Here is a 15000-nt window from a genome sequence, read left to right as displayed (position 1 = left end):
TATATATATATATATATATATATATATATATATATATATATATATATATATATATATATATATATTATATATATATATATATATATCACCTTATGATACATCAGGATCATTGAACTATTTAAGTGATTCTCTCTCTCTCTCTCTCTCTCTCTCTCTCTCTCTCACATAAAGTGTCGAAAAAATTCCCTGAAACTTGTAACAATTTAACCATTTCCTTCATTACACGAATTCGGTCAAGTCCTGCCATTGCTTAACCTTAGGAAAAAGGTAATTCTCCTTCGAACCGAGAAATATGACGACTTCTTCGCCCGAACTTCCCAGCGCTCAAGGTGGATAAACTCGGGTTATAGCACACGAATCACGTCCTTATAAACTCTCGCGTTCCCTGTCTTTTCTCGCTTATTAATAAATTATTCTCCTTTTGCTGTTCATTTTCCCCTCTTTGTTGTGACAAGTTTATGATATCATAGTGTGTTACCGTTTATGGCTCGTCCGATTGTATTTTTTTGTTTTAAATTGGATGTGTATCAAGTCTTATTTAAATTACTTGACGGCCATATTTTACGGTTTATATATATATATATATATATATATATGTATATATATATATATGTATATATATATAAATAAATATATATGTATATATATATGCTAGTGTATGCGACCCGTCAGACTTTACTTATATATATATATATATATATATATATATAACTAGACACTTGCTGTTTATTATATAGGAGATATATGAATGTCAATATAAATATATATGCTTATGTATGTTATGTATATGTATATATGTACACACAAATAGATGCATGTATATATATATATACATATATATATATACATATATATATGTATATGTATATACTGTATATATATATATATGTATATATTATATATATACATATACATATATATACAGTATATATATATATATATATATATATATTAAGCCGGATTGTTTTCAATACTAAATTTTAAAAATATAAATATTTGATAGTGAATCAACGTTGCCTTTGAAAGATTAAAGAAAAGGCATGAACATTTGAGAAAATATTACATGTTTTCTCTATCCTTTTAATAGAATGATTTCTTCCTTTCTACAAAAGTTGATATATCCATAATTTTCTGTCGGTCGGTACATTTTTGCGGAGAGAGAGAGAGAGAGAGAGAGAGAGAGAGAGAGAGAGAGATTTGACCTTTGAAGGAAAGGTCAAGATATCAAGGTCGACAGTTTTCTTTTTATTTGAGTGTGCTTATACGTTTTACCAGAATTAAAGACAAAATTACTCTCTCTCTCTCTCTCTCTCTCTCTCTCTCTCTCTCTCTCTCTCTCTCTCTCTCTCTCTCTCTCTCTCTCTCATAAAATTCATGGTGATTTGCTTTTGCTTTTTTCCCATAATATAAAACAAATAGAAGTATGAGTAAAATAATTTCCTAAGAAATTAATGATAATAATAATAATAATAATAATAATAATAATAATAATAATAATAATAATGAATTTTTTCAATATGATTAATGTCATAGTATCTCTTCAAGTTCTTGCTCATAATACGTAATTTGATATAGCATTAATGATAATAATAATAATAACAATAATAATAATTATTATTGTTATTATTACTATTAATATTATTATTAGTGAAACCTTAGATTTTTTCGATGTTCTTTAGATATTTTTCACTAAATTGAAGCAATCTTTATTTTAAATTAATGCTAAGCAGAAATTATTATTATTATTATTATTATTATTATTATTATTAGTTATTTATTATTATTGTTATTATTATTATCATTATTATTGTTATTATTATTGTTGTTATTATTAATATTAATATTATAATTAGTATTATTATTGTTATTATCATTATTATTATTATCATTATATTCTCTTCTTCCTCCATCTACCCATCCTTCATTATCACTCGATTTTCCCAAAAGTGGCAATATTTGCTCACACGTAAAACATAAGAAGTCTCCCTATCCGTTGCCAAGCAATATGACTCCCCATGTATCTGTCGTACATCTGCGAAAAATAAACATTTACGCCTTGTGACAGGCGCGGCGGATGAGTGAGAGATATTACCTCCCCCCCACCCCACCCCACCCCCCACATTACCCCCCACCCCACAAGACCTAGTGAAAGAAAAAGACTTATTTTGAAGACTGTTGAAGCCCCTACTCATACAAGATATTTAATTTTGTTTATTTAACCACAAATTAGACTAATGCGATCACTTGACAGGGAATGTGAGTGAGCTTCTCTCTTGGGGATGAAGGAGAGGAATAGTTGTAGTAGTAAATGGTTCCAAGGTTTATGACGGCTCTCCGGCTTCAAATGCTCAGTTCTTTGTTTGTGCTTTGTTTATTATTATTATTATTATTGTTTTATTATTATTATTATTATTTTTATTTTCATCATCATCATTATTATTATTATTATTATTATTATTATTATTATTATTATTATTATTGTTTCTAATATTCAACTTGAGATAAGTGAAAAGATATACTCGAATATAAGTACATTAAATTTTTCATTGATTTAATCATTATTGCCAATATCATCTTACTATTGTATGTTTTGTTCTGCAATAGAGTTTTAATATTATTATTATTATTAGTTGTAGTAGTAGTAGTAGTAGTAGTAGTAGTAGTAGTAGTAGTAGTCGTCGTCGTCGTCGTCGTCGTCGTCGTAGTAGTAGTAGTAGTAGTTTTTTTTACTAGTTTTATCCAGAATCACATATCAACAACGACAAAATTGCCATTCTCATCACTCCTTTAGTAATTGGTTTACTTTTGTTGCCTGTTAAAGGAAGAACTGAGATTAAAACATGTACACCAACCCATTAAGTTATCAAAACCCGACGTCCAAAATATCTAAGAGAATTGCTACATATTTTGCAGCCAACAATTCGTGTTGACACGAGAATTATTTACAGATGGTTTCAAATTGTTGAAACTATGATATATGTCTAATGTAGGGACTAGAGCTTTCAAATATGCGGCCCCAACACTATGCAATAACCTTCCAACTAGACATGCAAAAGACACAAAATATTAAGGATTTCAAGAGGAAACTGAAGATTAACTTGTTTTCTAAGTGCTTCCATAATGTGGATTTGACAATAAACGAACAATATGCTGTGTGAAATGCTGAATGCCTTGGAATGCACCTGATGAAATAAATTACGAAGGGACCTGTAGAGAGTAGGGTTCTCCTGCAATATGGGGCCAGAAAAGCAGCCCTTACTGAAAATTAGAAAGTAATCATGAAGATAAAATATTTCATAAGACTTTTTTTTTATAATCTTGAAATCATATCACGGAGTCTCCTCTCTTTCTCACCTGTACCATCAAAACAGACACCGAATTCACCCAGGGAAACCCTTCACGAGATAAGCCCCTTATTGGCCACCTATTCTACCCCTCCCCCACTTAGTCGTCAAAACATCTCTTGCTGATAATAAAAGAAAATGCCTAAAAACTTAAAACTCCTCCACCTATATCGTTGACAACTCTGTCGCCATTTCTCATTTGGTTAATTGGAGGTGAGATGGGCTTTTTGAAGGTGTGAGGGAAACGAGAAGATGTCTTCGTGCCATGTGTCAGACAGGTAATCTGCGCAGTTGAGAAATGATGGTTGGGGCAATTTGCTCATGGGATGGTCCAAGGTTTTTTTTTTTTTTTTTTTTTTTTTTTTTTTTTTTTTTTTTTTTTTTTTTTTTTTGCGCTTTCTTAATGAAGCGTTCGGTTAAAGAAAGAGACCTACCTATGAGAAGTCTAATATGATTATGGTCACATGTAACATTCTCTCTCTCTCTCTCTCTCTCTCTCTCTCTCTCTCTCTCATAACATACACACATTTTTTCGCTGGATAATTTGTCTTGTACACCTTCACGGGAGCACAAATACTTATGCTCTTACACACACACAAACACACACAAACATATATATATATATATATATATATATATATATATATATATATATATATATATATATATATATATATACACATCCTTTTCCCATCCTTCTTATATTTTTTCCCATTGTAAATAAAATTTATACAGATTGCCCTTTTGCCTTTGATTTTTTTTGGGGGTGGGGGGGGGGGCAGTTGCTCTAATCCACCATTACATGTCCCTTACTGTGATCGCCATATCACATTGTTTAACCGATCTTAGCTATTTTATAATTGTCCCCGTTACCTCTCACTCTTATTCAAATTGCCATATCATCATTACCTGTTACTTGATTGCCTTTTCTCCTCTTGTTTTTTCTTGTATTGGGTTGGTCTTACCTTTTTCTTGATTGCCTTTACTTGGATTGCATTCATTTCTTCAGCTGTTATTTGATTGCCTGTACTTATATTACCTTTTTCTTCTTGCCTCTTAATTGATTGCCTGTACACCCTTTGCCTGTATTTGAAATACCTTCATATTTATATATCTTGCTTGATTGCCTTTATTTGTATTGCCTATGTATCATTACTTTTTGTTTGATTGCCTATCTACACTTTGCCTTTATTCGTATTGCCTGCTTATTTTTACCTCTTACTTGATTGTCTATCCACCCTTTACATTTTTTTTGAATTTTTTGTGTTTGTTTTCTTACCTCTTACTTTAATGGTTTTCTACCTTTTGCCTACACTTTCATTTCCTTTGTATTCTTACCTCTTACTTGATTGCAATTCCACCCTTTTCCTTGCCTTTACTTGGATTGCCTTCTTCATACTTGATTGCCATTCCACCTTGTGCCTTGCCTTTACTTGGATTACCTTTTTCTCCTTCTTGCTTGATTGCCATTCCACCCTTTGCCCTGCTTTTACTTCGATTGTCTTCTTATTCTTCTTACCTCTTACTTGATTGCCTTTACTTGTGTTGCCATTTTCTTCTTACCTATTTCTTGATTGCCTTTACTTGGATTGTCATCTTCTTCTTATCTCTTGCTTGATTGCATTTACTTGTGTTGCCATTTTCTTCTTAGCTATTTCTAGCTCGCCTTTACTTGAATTGCCTTCGTATCCTTATCTCTAAAGGAATTTTCCTAATCCCCGGTTCTCGTTTGCCATCTTCCTCTACCTTAACTTGAATTGCCACCTTATTGTTTTCTATTATTTTTTTTTTTTTAGGTTGTACGACAGTCTTCCACTGTCTTGGGTTAGAATTCTCTTGCTTGAGGATACACTCAAGCACACTATTCTATCACTTTCCTTAGTTCTTTTCTTCACTGGGCTATTTTCCATGTTGGAGCCTTTGGGCTTGTAGCATCCCGGTTTCCCTACTGGATTTGTAGTTTACCTAGTAATAATAAGAGCAATGATAATAATAATAATAATAATAATAATAATAATAATAATAATAGGTGTGCTGCGTATCTCCATTTATTATTTGATGGCCTTTTTATGTTTATTTCTTTTTACGTGGGTCACCTAATACGTTTCTTTTTAATTTTACATACTACAGGGTATAGTTTGTATGAGTCTGTGGTATTTGTATAATGTACGGTGTGTCCATTGCCAGTATACAGGTTTGCAATGTAATTTTATACTGTACAATATGTTCATCTACCTGTATACAGGTTTGCACTTTATTTGTATACTGGGCGTTTTGCTTATTGCATCTGTATACTCATTTGCATATTTCCTGTTTACTTTACTCTAATATGAATTTGCACTGATATTAAGTATTATTATTATTATTATTATTATTGTTATTATTATTGTTATTATTATTATTATTGTTATTGATGGTACCTTTATTTATAACAACCAATAAATGTAACTTTCAATACTGATTTTATTCATTTCTTTTGCAGGTGAAAATATTATAAAGACAATAGTGAAAGCAACATGAAACCGAAAAATATAAGAGAAGTAATCGTTGGCAACCGGCAAATGTATTTCATAAGGAAGGATGAGTGGAAAAGACGAAGAAGGTAAGGAATTTTTGTGGTTCCTGTTATTTCAATGTTATTTCATCAGCTTTTGATCTTTAACTCATTTAAATGTGCATGTTTAAGTCATGGTATGACAATGAAACAATCTCCAATAGATCTAGTAGATTTGAGAATAAAGCCTTCAGAAGGATATCAGGAGTTAAATGGTAGGGCAGGATTAGAAATGAAACTTTAAGAGAGATTACTCGGGTGCCGTATGTGGATGAGATCATGATGAGGGGGTAGATGAAGATGGTTTGGGCATGCTCTTTACTCTCCCCAAGCGAGATTAGTTCATCAAACGTTCAGCTGGTCACTACAAGGTACTAGAAGAGTTGGAAAGACCTTGACCTACATGGCTGGAGACTATGAAGCGTGAAGTAGGAGATGATGAATGGAGAAGTATTGAATGAAAAGCTGAAGATAGAGACGACTGGCGAAATCTAACCGATGCCCTTTGCGTCAATATGCGTAGGAGGAGATGATGATGATGATGATGAAATGTGTATGTATGTATGTTATTGACTCGTCAAATGAGAACCATCCACATATGCTCGTTACTAACATAAAACGGTACGTGAAGAAACAATTCATGGACAAATGCTCGTCACCCACAATAACATAGAGAATATATTCTTCTGTTTTTTAGAGATTGTAACTCTCTTTTCAGTGTAAGGAATTGATGATAACAGAAGAATGTAATTAAGCGTTCCGGAAGGTGGAATATCTTTTAGAGTGGATCATTTTGATGAGGTTGCATATTCATGTGGTCGGAATTGATATTATATAAGTTATAAAAAATGAAAATGTAAATTGGTGTTAAGGACCGGAAATGAAGAGTGACTAAGAACGTTGAAGATAAATAACACGAAAGAGGAATTGGAGAAGAAATGTCCAAATTGCATATAGGGTAAGATATTCCTCGTTGCAGGATATAGGGAATGATGTAGTGTGTGTAGGGGTATTCGACGTGCAATTGATAAGCTTCTTTGAATATTATAAAGAAATTTTTCAGAAACTGCTACGGTTGTTTTCTGGGAGGAGGACGAAACTGCAGTTTGGTTTTGAATACTCCCATGTTTAAAATTTATCTCAAATCCTGATTAAGGGTAGTGATTTTGTAAATCAACTATATAGGTTGCCGTTAAGGCAAAGATGCAAGTGGGACTAACATTGCCATAACAAAACCACTGGAAACATCAAAACTTACTTCCGTTTAAGCTACCAATTTGAGCAGAGAAGATCGAGTTACTCAACATATGAAGGTGTTTGATCAAACGAGCTTCAAATGAGGTAAAAGTTAAAGGTGTCTGGTTTCAGTTCCAGTTTCATCAGAATACATGCTCACGAGAATGTCAGCCGGGCAAGCCCACCCAACCACAGTAGTGGCCTCCCGAGTAAAGAGCTTAAACTCACGGTTAGGGGCTGGGATCGATCTGCCACCATGCGGATTCTAGGATTCTAGGTAAACACGTTACCACTGTACTAGCCAGGAGGTAATTAACTATTAAAGGGTGTTTGAGCTAACTAGCTCCAAATGGGGTAATCAACCTTTTTAATCTGCGAATACTAGGGAAACACGTTGCCACTGTACTATAGTCTGTCTAGAATGTCATGAAACATCGAGTAGGTTTGCGACGATGCCAAACTTCCTCAAGACTTTTAATCTGACTCAAGCTAATCCCAGCATCCTTCCATTCTGGGTCCTTTAATACGGTCGTAAAATTTTATTTTTAATCCCATAATCTGGATCTTTCCAGTCACACAAAACCTGAATGGTTGTTGTGGATTAAGTTGACCTTGTGTTTCGAAAACAGCTCATAAAGTTGATTACTTTGTTTATTTTAAAAACATTCATGTAAAAAAAAATTTTTAGGGAGAGTTCAAGCACCATATAAGGTACGGGAGACAAGTAAATGTCCTTAATACATATCATAGTATTTCTACAACTTTGAAGAGATCCATCTCAGATGAAAATAAAAATTTAACGTTTTGTACCCTACGATCAATCTAGTTCAGTACAATACTGGAATCTTAATGTACCAAATGTTTTCGAGCTTTATTACTCATAAAGCTTTAACTTTTATTCTTTATATAATTTGAATTCTGATTGAATCAGTTTATATTTGACCATTATCAAATGTGTAGTCAGATTCTTAAAGATATCTGTAGCCTGGCATCGTCTCTCTCTCTCTCTCTCTCTCTCTCTCTCTCTCTCTCTCTGTTACCATATTTGTTGTAGAATTGATGAATGTGCCAAACATCAAATATTTCATAAAATAATACTTTTCTCAATTAAAACAATTTCTCGGATTTTAGGATAATGAAACGGTAAAGTTAATAGACATTTTCTTTAAAATAAGGCACTGTTTTAGTATAAAAATAAAATTGTCTTGGTTATCAGGAAGTAAATTCTCATAGGAGGATGAAACCTCTAACATAGAAACAAGGAGTAAAACAAATGTATGCAGTGAAATCGATAAATATTTTTCCCATAAAATAAATTGTTTACAAAAATATGTGTTGTTTACCGTCACAGGATAAAACTAAACAACAAAATAAAACAGAAGTTTCCATTAAATTAAATCAAGATAATCCTCCAGTGTTTTTCAGCATTAATGTGTTCTATACTATTCTTCATCAGATGAAGTTACTTCTATAACAAATGAATCAACAAACTGATTCATAGCAACATCATTCTCTGTGTCTTTTATAATGATGTCTTCAACATGATTAACGGCATTTTTCCAATTTTCTGCTGTCACGCATGACAGTGCCACTCGCAGCAAAGATGTTAGATCTGCCATTTTAAATGTATTCCTTTTGGCTACATAGTCTTTAATCTGCGCCCAAATGAGTTCAATTGCACTATAATGGCAGTGATAAGGTGGCAGCCTTACGACCCTGTGACCTTTTTCCAAATCTATTTTGTCGATGACATATTTTGGAGCATTTCCATGTTTCACTGCTTTCACCATTTCAAGCAATTCACACTTCGTCAGATATTCTGGGGGATTTTCACCTTTATTTCTTAACCAGTCTTGGATCGCTCCCTTTGTGCTTGCCATGGTAGGAGGTTTGTCACTTTGCACTGAATGGTATGATGCGTTGTCCATAATTATGACGGACTGTTGTGGTATATTGGGTATGAGCTGCTCTCGAAACCATTTTTCGAATACAATGTGATTCATTTGGTGGTGATAGTCACTGTCGTTCTTTGCTTGGAATACCAACTGTGCATTTGGCAAGAATCCTTGCTCAGATCCAGCATGCAAAATGATAATTTTATTCCCTTTCCCGCTTGGTGGGTTTATTTCAGTTGCTCCTGTCGAACCTTCATCCATCCAACACTTGGTGACTGTATAATTCTGATTAATCCAGGTTTCATCCAGAAATATAACAGACTTTTTTCCTGTACCCCTAATATTTTTCATGTCACGTAGGAACTTGGTCCTGGCACTTGCAATATCACTTCTCCTCAGTAGAAATTTCCGCTCGTTAACTCTTCCGTATTTAAATCCAATTTCTTCAAGTATCTTACGTAAAGATTCTCTGCATCCACTAAATCCAATATTTTCTTTGACTTCAAGTAGAATGCTATCCAGCGTTGGAATTTCCTTTCTGACATAATAACCGAGAACTGTCCTTCGTAAAACGCACTGATCAAATCCATCGATGTTGGTTACAGTTGGTGGTCTTTTCCTTTTCTTTACGTTAAAAACGGGAGCTTCATTTTCTTCTAAGCTGTCTTTTCCTTCCTTACAAATGCGATATATCGTACTTCTGCACTGCTTAGTTGCATCCATTGTACGTTGTACTGCCTTGTCAAAGCCATGCATAACAGTTTTGTCTTCTTTCTCCCTTTTGAAGTACTCGTGGACATTGAATATGACTTCTTGCGTCTGAGCACTTAATTGCTGTCGTGGGGAGCCTTCCATCTTAAACCGTCACGCTTGGGTATCAGAACCAAAGTGATAAGCTACTTAACCTTCCTGACCTGAGACAGAGAGAGATGTGGCATAGTGTATGCCAAATCTACACTGTTTTTTCGCCTTAAGTGAGATTTAATGAATGAAATTGGCGCAAAGCGGCAACGTCGGAAACCTACTCTATGTTTCATGACATTCTGGACAGACTATAGCCAGAAGGTTATTAACCTTTAAAGGGTGTTTGAGCTAACTAGCTCCAAATGAGGTAGCCAACCTTTTAATATGGTCGAGGTAGATCCAATTGTTAGGCCCATAATATGGTTATTAGCTGTTAATGACTGCGCGCTTGGAAATATCATAACAAACGATGCCTGTGGCGTCTCGAATCATGTACCATATATTTTTTTTTTCTTTCTTCATTGGGAAGACGGGTAAAAGAAGAATGAGGGCACTTTGTTAGCTAATAGTTTGAAAAGTCCACTAGTAGTAAGAGTAATGTAAAATATGATTTAGTCACAATGTTATTTATATAAAGGTAGATTTTTCCTGCTATCGTCACAAAGGTATAGCATAGTACAATAATGACGAAATTTTGGAAAAGTCACAAATAAACCAGTGATACAAGAAGTTCTTTGAGCCTTCGTGTCCAAAGACCTGTGCCCTCTGTCTTGTAAAACCTCCATGTGCGGTGTACTTTCCTCAGACCACGAGACAATAAAAAAAGGGGTTCTGTTTAAAGGTTCTTCCCCTCCCACGGGCTGCAAGGATGAAGGGAAGAGGGGAGCTGGCAGGGGAGAGAGAGAGAGAGAGAGAGAGAGAGAGAGAGAGAGATCGGACGAGAGTGGCCGAAGAAGCATGTAATGGTCGCAGATGACAAGGGCAGCTGCTGCGTCTTTTGTTTTCTTGGCAATGGATCCTTAATACACCAGTGAAGAGGTTTTTGTCACTGCCAAAGACGACCCTATCCACCTCCTCCTCATTCTCCACCACCTCCTTTCCCTCCCCCTCCCACTCCTCCTCCTCCTCCTCCTCCTCCTCTACTTGCTCTCTTCCTTTTCTCCCCTCTACTCCTGAAAGTTCTTTCGCTATCCCCTTTTTTGATTGGGTGGAAGCACAGGTCTCTCTCTCTCTCTCTCTCTCTCTCTCTGATATATAAAGAATAAAAGGGTGTGAGATGCAGCTACCTCTCTCTCTCTCTCTCTCTCTCTCTCTCTCTCTCTCTCTCTCTCTCTCTCTCTCTCTCTCTCTCTCTCTGATATATAAAGAATAAAAGGGTGTGAGATGCAGCTACCTCTCTCTCTCTCTCTCTCTCTCTCTCTCTCTCTCTCTCTCTCTCTCTCTCTGGCAGAAGGATATATTTATTCCTGGTCATTATATGATATGATTTTCCCCCCGTAAAGAGTCAATCATTCTTTTTTACCGTCATAACTTGATACAGCGACAGCCCGTTCTTTCAATCCCTTGTTTCTCCATCGGCTTTATTATAAAACTTTAGTATTTTAATTAATCACGGGACCCATCTAGCGCTGCGTTTGTCATTTTTATTTACATCGTTTTATTAAAGTTCGTCTCTTTTTTTTTTTTTTTTTTTTTTTTTTTTTTTTTTTTTTTTTTTTTTTGATAGGAGCAGAGGATGTGGATTAGTTTCAGCTCGCGAGGGGAAAGTGATAAAAATTAGTCTTCCGGTAAATTGATTTCAATAGTAATCATCTCGACAATTTTAATAAAAGTCTTTAAACTTTGATTGTGTTTTCAGTTGTTTTTGTTTTGTGTTCAAGGAAAGGGACGTGGATGAAGAATTCGTGAAATATTGTTAAATTCAATTTGCTTCAGGACCATCACAGTCATGAAACTCCCTTGGGGGTTTAGTGCCGTCAGTACACCTCATGTGGGGAACTGTAGTGACTTTGCAAAGTCTCATCGGCCTGTAGCGTCATCCACTTTTTGGTTTTCGTCTTGACCAACGATCCCTTTTCCTTTTTATCCTTCTTACTGTCCAGCATCTTGACCTATTTTATGCTTACTTATTTTTAAGGTTTAAAAGTCGCCCATAAAAAGCAAAGTCAAGGGGAAGTAAGAATTCGTATAGACTGATTATATTTACATATGATCTGTGCCCAAGCACCCTCTCCACCCAAACTATGACCAGGAAGGGCTAGGCAATGGCTGCTGATGACTCAGCAAGTAGACCTATAGGCTCTCTCAAATCCCCATCCTTAGTTCACAAGGATGGTGATGTTGCAGACACTACAAAAAACAATCCAGCTTGAGCAAGTTTCAGATCACCTTCCAGCAGATCGCTAAACTGGGGAGTACGAAGAAAATGCTTGAATTGCACTCACATAATCTGCACTGTTACATATTGCTCATGAAACATTTCCTAGTAGGTAGAAAATTTATATTGTGAAGCAGTTTGTTCTGTTGGAAACGTTAAGTGGTAACAGGAAAAGAGTTTTCATCATTATAGCAAGGGAACTTGATTTTTTATTTACCAAGTGTTGATATGTATTTTCTGTTTGGAAAGTTTTTTTTTTAGAAACGCTATATTTTTCAAATACGCATATATATATATATATATATATATATATATATATATATATATATATATATATATATATATATATATATATACATATATATATATATATATATATATATATATAATGAAAGAGAGAGAGAGAGAGAGAGAGAGAGAGAGAGAGAGAGAGAGAGAGAGAGAGAGAGAGAGAGAGAGAGAGAGAGAGAATGTCTATATGCATATATATATGTATATATATATATATATATATATATATATATATATATATATATATATATATATATATATATATATATATATATATATAAATTTAAATATATATATATATATATATATATATATATATATATATATATATATATATATATATATATACACATAAAGTAAATACATATATATTATATGTATGTGTGCTTGACTCGTAGTATCTGCATGTGTGATTGCCATTGGCATTTCTATAAAGCTAAAAAATCAGTAACCACAAATATTTAGACTCGATACATTTTCTGTTAAAGTTATAGACCCAACGTCTATCACCAGCAGACTCATTAACTAATAACGATTTATTTGAGAGACTTTCAAACAGGTTTGTGATTAACATTTTCGTAATTAACTGAGTAACTTTCACTTGTAGTTAATGGATGCCTTGTGGGGGGGGGGGGGGTTTGGTGGCTTGTGTTATTGACTTAACCTGTGTATCAATGTAGGTAATATTTAAGGGTCTTCTCCAAATGTCTTTTTTTTTTCCTCAGTTTAAGATTTTCTTATTCCCTCTTGATGTTCAAGAGACGCAACACTAATGTTTTCCAGTTGCACCATGGCACTGAATAGCCTCCCCAGCACTAACACCATGCCATATTTTCATCATCGTTTTTCTTCTAGGAGAAGGACCCCCAAAATCAAACCATTGTTTTCCAGTCTTGGGTAGTGTCATAGCCTCTGTACCATGGTCTTCCACTGTCTTGGGTTATAGTTCTCTTTCTTGAGGGTACACTCGAGCACACTTCTCTATCTAATTTCGCTTCCTCTTGTTTTGTTAAAGTTTTTATTGTTTATATAGGAGATATTTATTTAAATGTTGCTGTTCTTGAAATATTTACTTTTTCCTTCTTTCCTTTCCTTACTGGGCTATTCTCCATGTTGGGCCCTTGGGCTTATAGCATCCTGCTTTTCCAATTAGGGTTGTAGCTTAGCAAATAATAATTATTATTATTATTATTATTATTATTATTATTATTATTAGTTAAGCTACACCCCAAGAAGAAAAAGTAGGATGCTATAAGCCTAAGGGCTCCAACGGGGAAAAAATTGCCCAGTTAGGAAAAGAAATAAAGAAATAAATAAACTACAAGAGAAGTAATGAACAATTAATAGGAAATATTTTAAGAACAGTAACAATATCAAAAATACATCTTACATAAATAAACTATAAAAAGAGACTCATGCCAGTAAGTTCAACATTTCATTTTGCCTTATTACCGTGTTTGATTGTTAATGTACCTGGCATCGCAGTGATTTACCGTCAACTATTTCGCTTTTGCGATAAAACAGAAAAAACGGATTAATGTAATTTGTTTATGTTTTTGTCTATATGTATTTTTTTTTTTTTTATAAGATGACTGAATGGCGGTGAATTTGAGTTATTTTGTACAAGAGAAATATAATCAGTGTGGTTATTTATGTGTTTTTATATACTATCATGAGTTTATTTATTTAAAATTTATTTGTTTATCTACATCCCGTGAAATATTTAGTTATTTGTCTATTGCCTTTTATCGATGTATGTTTTAATGGTATAAAATATTCAATTAGTTTCTTGCATCCATATTTCTCGTCTATACGTTTTCGCCATTATTTCATTATATAAAACATTAAAATTTATAATTACATTTGGCGATTCCCAAATTCTCAAGTAAACATTAATGTAATAATTCAGAATTTATAATAAAATGAACGAAAGAAGTGAGTGATACTAAAAAAAAAACATGAAACTATTAAGATATGTAAAGAAACCATTAAAAGTAGGAAACAATAAATTTAAACTGCCCATTGACGACACATGTTCCTTAGTCTATTCGTTTCTTCTCCCAAGTTTTTTCTGCCTTACCTTTATCAGGATAGTTCTTAACCACCTACTTCTAGGTTAGCCATTTTTGTGTTTACTATTTTTTTCCATTTCTTTTTTTTAAATTCATTAAGTTTTGTTGATCGTCTAGCATTTTAACAGCTTTTTGTATCACTTACTCCTTGTGGGTAATTAATGTGAAATTTTGGTAGTTTTCATATATTCGATCTGTATTTGTATATTTTGAAATAAATATTTTTAAAGTGGGTAGCTTACGTGCGAAATTGTAGCTTAGAATGTATGTATGTATGCATGTGTACATATACTGTATATGTATGTGTACATATACTGTGTATATATATATGTATGTATATATATATATATATATATATGTGTGTGTGTGTGTGTGTGTGTGTACTTATAGTCAATATACGCAACCCATCCAATTTCGAAGTCTGCACCCAACTTGAGCATTAGGATGACCAAGAATGACCAACTCGATCCCCCATTTCTCCATTTAT

At 33.8% G+C, this 15000-nt stretch overlaps 1 long non-coding RNA gene across 1 annotated transcript in view; it reads left to right on the top strand.

The window, feature by feature from the left end:
• LOC137648544 (uncharacterized) overlaps window positions 1-15000 on the top strand; it is a 508483-nt gene that overhangs the window by 478390 nt on the left and 15093 nt on the right. Inside the window, exon 2 of the long non-coding RNA XR_011045650.1 lies at window positions 5827-5946. This is a non-coding gene — a long non-coding RNA (uncharacterized lncRNA). The remainder of the gene's footprint in view (window positions 1-5826; window positions 5947-15000) is intronic.

The sequence above is a fragment of the Palaemon carinicauda genome, chromosome 10 (genome assembly GCF_036898095.1).
Source record: "Palaemon carinicauda isolate YSFRI2023 chromosome 10, ASM3689809v2, whole genome shotgun sequence".
In the NCBI taxonomy this organism is placed as follows: Eukaryota; Metazoa; Arthropoda; class Malacostraca; order Decapoda; family Palaemonidae; genus Palaemon; species Palaemon carinicauda.
Note: the sequence above shows the minus strand (reverse complement) of the source record. Positions and strands in the feature narration are given on the sequence as shown.